At 42.1% G+C, this 8742-nt stretch overlaps 1 non-coding gene across 1 annotated transcript; it reads left to right on the plus strand.

Annotated features, from left to right (window-relative positions):
* Nucleotides 1-2988: 2988 nt before the first annotated feature.
* Nucleotides 2989-3094, plus strand: LOC122475482. Its single transcript, XR_006295182.1, has one exon. It is a non-coding gene; the product is annotated as a U6 spliceosomal RNA (small nuclear RNA).
* The last annotated feature ends 5648 nt before the right edge of the window (nt 3095-8742 follow it).

Genomic DNA, 8742 nt, shown 5'->3' on the forward strand with positions numbered 1-8742 from the left:
GTGCTTATGGGCCCCTCATCTTCAGCTTCCAGAGTTAGTTAGTTTGTTGTTGTTACAAGACACAAATCCTCCTACACACACTGAATGATCACACATAGCAATGCATGGCAATCATTCATTTTGCTTTCAGTGAACTAAGAAATTTAACTCTCAGCATGATGCCATGCTTTGTAGCCCCTTTGCAAAAGGGCTTTCAGATTAGCCCTTTTGGCATTAGCAGAAGAAAGCTGCACAGAGGTTTCCAACTCAGTGTGTCCGTCTTCAATGCCTCTTCTGCAGCCTTTCCATTCCATAATTTCAACAGTAAGTTTGTTAAATGAGCACTTCAAAATACATGATCATGAATAATTTTAAATGACTTAAACTGTAAGTACTAAGAGCAAATAAGCACTTGATAATGGATATTGTAAGAATTTCCCCTCAATAAATCATTAGTATTTTTCTCTACAACTACTTGTGGTTTTCTCAGAGCATTAATTTTTTCTGAAAAGCAAGGAAAAGTTAAAAGAACAGGAATAAATACCTGAACAAGCAGGGTGTTGTTCTCCTTGACCACAGGCATGTTCTTGGTGCCTTTTACACACACAATGTGTCCTTGTGTGAGAACACACACCTTAGGGAGAAAATGAACAGGTATGGATGGTCATATGCGGTGAGTGGAAATTGTTCTTAGGCTGACAAAGTTAAGATTCAACCATAAAACCCTTTATTTCAGGAAATACAAAAACAGAAGCTTTTTATATCAGGAGAGAATTTTATAAGTAGGAATCACAGTGGGAATTAATGCTTAATCATAATCATAGTAACAATAGTGATGGTAACTTTTAAAAATCATGAAAATAACATGCTCCCCATCCCCAAATTTGAAGACCTTTCTGCATTAAGTGGAAGTGAGACCATCTTACTTGAGTAAGATGAAGGAACTCTGGAAAGATTTCTTTGTTAAACAAAGGAACTTTGGAAAACATAAGATGGAAGTAGATAATAAAGAATTGAGGGATGTAAGTACACATTGCTATGTTAATAAAGCTAAGTCACTCACATTCAGCTCCAGTTGGAGTTCTGACAGTGGACATGAAAAGAAATGAGCTGTGGCCAAGGGAAGAGGAGGTGAGGGTCACAGGGAGTGTGGTGCTGAGGAGAACACGAGGCAGAGGTGATGAAAGGCAGATTTGTAGATACAAAAAAAGGAAAACCTAATGGGGAGATGGGAGATGCCAGACTGAGGGACATTTTTGGTCACTGGAAACTTTGGCTCAATGGTGCCAAGGCTGGACAGGGGTGGTGGTGGCAAAAGGACAGGTGTCAGAGGGTTTCAGTCTGTGACCTCAGGACAGGCGCCTCTCTCTCATCGCCTCCTCAGCCAAGAGCCCACGGGGTTATCTAAGCACGCTCTGATCTTGCAGTGGGAGCGTTATGCATTTCGTTCTTGCTTTGATCCGAGAGATTAGTGTGCTCTTTACCACCTTCTCCATGAAGAGGGTGGGGACAGTCAGGATTTAGAGGAAACCCGGGGGACCCGCCTACCAGATGCTATGCCTGGAGGCAGAGAGCATTCTAGCTTTTCCCCCAAGATAAAGTGAAATGGCAGAAAGCCAGGACAGGAACCAGCTCCCAGCCTGTGTCTGCACAAGGACACTCTGCAGTGGACACAGAGCCTGGGGGACAGTTCTTGGGCCCAGAGCTTTTTAGGGTTTTGTGTGTTACCAGGCAGTCTTGATCACTATGTGATACCTCTTCTCAGACTTTTCATCAGCCAGTGAGTCAACACACATTGAAAAACCAGACTGTACAATCAGTGCTAAGTGTTCAGTCATATTCAAGGGCTTTATAATCATAGGCCACATTTCTTTCTACTTTCTATGGCTTTGTCCAAGTGCACAGTGGCCAGAGAATCTTTGTTTATACCACTTCAAGGGTTCCATTATAATAGAAGTTGCCTCTGAAAGTGCAGCAGTTAATGTCATATAGAGCAAAATGAAATGAAAAGAAAAAGCCCCAACTGAGAGATATTGGACCCGCTGCTTGACCTCTGAATGTTTTCCCCTCATCTGTAAAATTAGGATACTGTTGTTGATGATGATGTTGATCCCTAGCTCCTGGTGTTATGAATAACACATAAAGTGTGAAGGGTAATGTGTGTGTCAGCTGTCCTTGCTGTAACTCAGGGTTGGAGTCCTTGGTCCCATGAAAGCCTAGATCTGCTATTTCTGGCCCACAGCAGGGCTTCCTGGAGGTGAGCATGACGAGTTTTCTGTAAACTTGGTGGGTGCAGACAACCTCAGGTTCCAAGGGAAGCCATCTCCAGACCCCACTAGTAGCCTGATGGATGGTAGGCGCTTCTGTGCAGATATTGTGGGGCAGGATCATGCTTAGTGTCTTGCAGACTTGTGCCAAATAAGCTCTACTTTACATTAGTTTTTAGAAATTACAAACTGCTGCAGAGCTCTAACACTAGACTCAGTTGTTTTAAAACCTCAATAAATAGAATGAAAAGAAAACACACTATTTAAAGACTACCATGTATTTTCTTTTTTTATGAGAGGTAAAGCCCAAATTAGTAATTTTTCTATTTGAGAAAAGGGAAAAAAAAAACCCAAAACAAAAAACCCTCTCCAAAGATGAAGCCAAGATCCTACTCTGGAATGGAGTTTAAGACAATGCAGAATTTTATTGTTTTCTACAATAGTGCCAAGGTGGTCTTTACTGTGGGTAGAATTGCATTTCTTCATTGTTTCATTGATTCATTCATTCACTTACTCATTTAACTAGGATGCTCTGAGCTACTATGTGCCTACCACTCCTCTACGTCCTGAGTTCTGCCCTAATGGAGCTCACTCACAATCTAGTGAGGGGAGCAGACACCAATCAGACAATCATGTCACTCATGTGACAAGGGATGGGCCTGGTCTTGGAAGGCTTCCCTGAATAAGTGACTAAAGCTAAGATATGCAGGATGGGTCAGACTTGATAGTCAGAAGAGGGTGAGTACTCACTTCAGCAGCACATAGACTAGAACTGGAACAATACAGTGAAGATTAGCATAGTCCCTGCGTAAGACTGACATGCAACTAGTGACACGTTCTGTATTTTTTCATGACAACACAAATGTATTTAATGCTATTCAGCTGTATACTTAAAATGGTTGAAATGGTACATTTTATGTTGTGTCTATTTTACGATAATAAAACAGAGGGGGATGGTGTTGAGAAGGTTCTGCTGCAAGCAGAAGGAAGAGCTGGTAGACATGTCTAGTGAGACATTTGAGAGCAAAGCCAGCAAAGCTGGTCTGTCAAGATTTGAGGGAGGTGGTAGGTGGCCCAAGATGAAGGTGGAGTTGCAAGCAGAGGCATCAAACCTGGATATTGATGATCTGTGTTCTGAAACCAGTGGGAGATTGTGGAGACTTTCATCAGGGCAGTGATGTATTTGTATTTTAAAAAGTTACCCTCGGGGTGCCTGGGTGGCTCAGTCAGTTGAACGTCTGACTCTTGATTTCAGCTCAAGTCATGATCCCAGGGTCTATGGGACCGAACCAGAGTCAGGCTCTGCGCTGAGCCTGGAGCCTGCTTACAGTTCTTTCCCTCTCTCTCTGCTCTTCCCTTCCTGCTTGTGCTTTTTCTCTTTCTCTCTCAAATTAAAAAAAAATAAATAAATAAAAATCACCCTGGACTAGGGTGGAGACCAAGAAGAGGGGCAGCAGATGAAGATGATCAGTTAGGAAGCTGTCAGAGTTTTTCAGGAGGGAGATACCCAATGCCAGTTGAACTAGGGCATTAGGGATGGAGAAAAGTGGATAGATTTGAGAAAATTCAGAGGGCATATGGCTGAACTTGATGGGTTGCTGAGAGGTGAGGGAAGGTGACCCAAGAGAGATTTCTGGTTTCTTGATAGATGGTGGTGCTGATGACTGGGACAGGAAGCACAGAGAGAAGGTGTTTGGAGAGGTGGATCACAGTTCTTGTTTTTGACATGATGAGTCTGTGGGCCTTAGGAGCTTTGCTGCTGCCAGTACAAGAGCTCCTCCACATGGGCATTGACCCAGGGTTCACCGAGGCCCACACTGATTTCTGACAGTCTTTGGTGTTACTACCTGGCTCACAGCACAGTGCTGTTCCCTGAGGCATATCTGTCACATGCCTCACACCACTGAGATACTTCATGAGAAGTATCATGACCACTCCCAAGAGAAAACAGATGGAACGCCCAGTCTGCTTCATTCAGCAGGCTGGCCTGCTCCACTGGGCAGCTGACAAAAACAATTTCTTCTTCTAATGGCTGCTCCCAAAGAAGCTGCATTGGCATTGTGACAAAATCTTGACAAAACTGTATGTGGTGTGGGTGGCAGATAAAACAGGGTTGTGTATACACAGCTGGGATGCCATCTGTGTGTCCAACTCTAGTCCTTTAGATCCAAGGACGAACCATCATGAAGGCTTCTGAAATGTCAGCATATCAAGCAGATGCTGGCAATGAATGACTGAAGCAAAGTGTCATGTCAAGTCATGGGCTTGAATCCTTGGAACAGCTGCCTTTTCATTTAATGATTTTGGAAAATAAAAAAAACGTATACATTGGAGATCAATCCAGGCAGAAGTAACATTGTATTTTTGAGCTTCTCTCCTTCCTGCCTCTCTAGCCTCTCCATAATCCTGAGACTGTCTCAGACCCATTCTGAAGTAACTCCACTCTTTATTCATGCTCTGCTGATGAAAGATATGTAAAGGCTTCAATTGGACAACCAAATGTCAAGAAAACAACATTTTAAAAGGCTCTAGCTTTAGGACATACCACTTAGGCAACTAAGCATGTAATAAATGCCTATGATTAGTCACACATGCCTGAAGAAGTAAACACTGGCTGGCTTGAATGGCAAATTTGAATTATACTCACAGACCAAATTCTTCCATGGTATACAAAGTTGTACAGGCCAAATTCTGGGGTAAAATCAGAAATTGATGCTCCAGAAGTCACTGGTCATAACTGATTTAAAAGTGGATATGAGTATGAGATAAGCCTTACGGTTTAGTGCAAATATGTACTGAGGGAAACTTGTTAAATCTTGGCTGACAAACGTCAATTAAGATGACCTTTATGTGTCCTTGAAAAAATATAATAGGATGTAAGTGAGGGTTACATATAAACAAATATTATAAGTGTGACCAAGGAAAGATTCTACTATGAAAACAGAAGGGTGATAGTACATCTGGAGTGTAGGAAAGAGGGTCAAAAGGTGAGAATACATGGGGGTTTGCCTTTGTTCCAATTCCATACTCACCAAGCACAATTCTTTTATTTAATTTATCTCTGAATGTTGGCTTTGCTGTAGGTGGAAGAATTACCAAAAAACGGGTACAATCATTCTCCATCACCTAATCAAAACAGTCCTTGTTGTAAATTGCTACATTGTTACTCAGATTTATATAAATTCTTTGGTAAATTTGGTTGATGCTAGTCAGTTCCATAACCTTGAAACTGCTTTGATCTTCCCCCTGAGCCTACAATTTGTGGACTGGCAGTACATTTTGAACTTGTCAGCTAACAAACAGTATTTTGGTTTACAAAGAACATTTTGAATTTGACCATTTGGTCTATCTAAAGTCCCATTCCATATCAGGGTTGGTTTAAGTATTCCCTTACGTATGGCTCTTAGACAAAAGCTCAGTCTTTGTAATGTAACTATCCTCTTTTACCTCTTCTACAACATGGTGTCCTAAAGTATGAAGCTTGTTATATAAGGAATTTGCCTGGCCTTTGTCCTTCATTCCTAGGAATGAGACTAACTCCTAGGAATTTCCTGGGTAATAGGAATTCGTTACTCATAAGCCCCTTGGATTGTACCAGAGTTTATCTTAAGATGACTCAGAATGGAGGCTGGTCACCAGAAAGGCCAGCCATGTGATTGCAGGTTTGGCGCTTTGAGCCAGCCTGACCTCCTAGGAGGAGAGAGAAGCTTGATATAGAGTTCAATCACATGACCAACGATTCCATCCATCATGGCTATGTGACAAAATCCCAGTAAAAATTCTGGACACTGAAGTTTGGTAGAGCTTCCTGATTGGTGAATATATTGATGTGCTGGGAAGGTGATGTGCCCTCATTCCCTGGGGAGAGGGCATGGAAGCTCTGTGTTTATGACTCTTTCAGACCTTGCCCTATGTATCTTTTCATTTGTCCTGCCCTGATTTGAATCTTTTACTCAATCTTAAAATCTTAAAAACTGTGTTTTTAAGTACAGTGATTTTTTGAACTCCTTGAGTTGATCTAGTGAATTAGTGAAACAAAGGTGGAGAGTTGGGAATGGGAACCTCCTGGACTTGTTGTCATTTGGTCAGAAGTGCAGATGGCCTGGGGATCCCTGAATTTGTGACTGGCATCTTAGTGGGGATAGTCTTGTTGGGTACCATGCCCCCTAACCTGTGGAGGCTGATGCTAACTCCAGGTGTTTGCATCAGATTTGAACAGAGTTGCTGTATACAAAGGCTGTACTCATGGCAGGTGCAGAGACGTACCTACGCTGCCCTGGTGTTCTCCGGATCCTTTCCGGGCCACATCCCCCAGGTAAGCTCAGTTTCTCTTATCTTCATTTCATTTCTTCATTCATGTCTTTTGTCTCTAGAGGCACATATGTATTGGGAAAGACTCATAAATATGTAAGTTGACATTTTTGGGTATTGCTACAGCATTGAAATAGCTTATAACTTTTTTAGTAGTTAAAAAGTCAAAATTTCTTAGGAGGTCTGAAAATCACATTTTCAACAACTTATGTCTGTGCATCCAGTATATGGGCGGTTACACAGGATAATGTTGAACCTGAGGGATGCCTATACCGTTCTCTGAAAAATTAATTCCAGTATCAAGCATTGAAGGGGACATAAGGTACTACTTGTGAACACAGAAGCTCTGATGCCTTAAGAAACAAACTTCGGTCAACTCGTCACCCGGAGGAGGCAGAGTTGGGGACCAGCTCTCCCCCCACCCCTCACTACTCGTCTCAGCCTGCCACACAAAATTCCTTGAGAGCATGGTATCTGCTGCAGGCTCTTTTGCTCCATCTCTGGGGTATCTATTATCCTTGGGAGCAGCAGATGCTCCTGTGGCAGCAGCTGCCATTCTCCACCTCAGGCCAGGTACAGATTTCTCAACCCTGGCTGCAGGTTAGAATCACCAGTGAAGGTTTGGTAAAATGCCCACAGCTGTCCCTACCTTCAGAAAATCTTGTTTACCCAGCCTAGGTAATTCTGGGTTCTGCTGGACATGACCTCACAAGGTGCTGTGCCTTACGGTTGCCTGCAGCCTGCTTGTTTGGTTAACACCAGGGGAAAAAGTCCTTGTCTGGCTGTATCTCCTGATGCACCTATGGGCTGGGCACATTCTGTCTCATTCTTAGCTTTTACTACCAGAAAGAGAGGTGTCAGTTTGAAGTCCTTCATCTAGTTTTGCAGTTCTAGCGAAGCATTACTAAATTAACATTAAGAAAACCCACAACTACATTATTTAATGAGAACTCAACATAGTGCTGAAGATTTTATATGCATTTTCTTTTCCTTAGCCTTGTTGTTGTGAAATATGACACACATACAGAAAGAGTTTACAGAACAAAAATATACATCTGAGAGAATTATCACAAAGCAAACACTCATATAAATGTTGCTTATATTAAAAAAGAAATACAACACGGCTAGCCCTCCAGAAAGTACCTCCCTTCTCACCAACCCCATGTTCCCCATCAAAGGTAGCCTCTACTCTCACATCTAAAGTAATCACTTCCCTGTTCCTTTTGATTGTTCATCACCAAATTTGTCTTTCCCCAGTTGGGTTTTGTCTTGCAGTTTGTGAATTTCACAAACATGGAATCTCACACTATGTGTTCTTCTGTGTTCAGTTTCTTTTGCTGTATATCACATTTGAGATTCATTGTTTTATGCAGCAGAAATTAATTTATCTTTATTGACATATAACATTCCATTGCATGAAAATAAATCCACTTATCCACTTTACTGTTGAATAGCATCTGAGCCAATTCCAGATTATGATCATTGAACATTCTTGCAGACATTTCCTGATGTATATGGAATTGCTGGGCTGTGGGCCATGTTCATCCTCCACTTCAGAAGACAATGCTGAGCTATTTTCCAGAGTGGCTGCATTAATTCTCATTCCCACACTATACTCTCACCAACACTTGGTATTGTCAGTCATCCTCTTGCTAGCTGTGCTGGTGAGTGTGTATGGCAGCCCATCATGGTTTTGCTTTGCATTTCCCAATATAGTGCAGTTGAATGCCTACCCTCTTCTATGTTCATTGGTTACCTGGGTGTCTTCTCCTGAAAAGTGCCTGTTCAGTTCTTTTGCTCATTGCTCCCCCCAATTCTCTGCTCATCTCATGACTTTTAGGATATTCTGGATGCAAGCCTTCTCTGTTATACATGATAAAACAGCCCCTTCAATGCAAGACCTGACTCCTCTCTCTCCCAAGTGTTGTACTGAGATAAACTGAGGCTGCAATTTTAAAGCAGACCATGTACATTTTCTCAAGTGATCCTTCCAAAATTCCTATGAGGTAGAATTATTGTCCCCATCCTGAGAGTGAGGAAACTTGTGCTTACAGAAGTTAGCTACCATGTCTAATAAATGGCAGACAGATTAGCTCTCAGATCTGCCTGACTACAAAGCCCATGCACTTAATCCCCAGGCTCTACTAATAATGACTTTGTATTTGAGTCTTGGTCACATTCCCAG

This window comes from Prionailurus bengalensis, chromosome D4, assembly GCF_016509475.1.
Source record: "Prionailurus bengalensis isolate Pbe53 chromosome D4, Fcat_Pben_1.1_paternal_pri, whole genome shotgun sequence".
Taxonomy (NCBI): domain Eukaryota; kingdom Metazoa; phylum Chordata; class Mammalia; order Carnivora; family Felidae; genus Prionailurus; species Prionailurus bengalensis.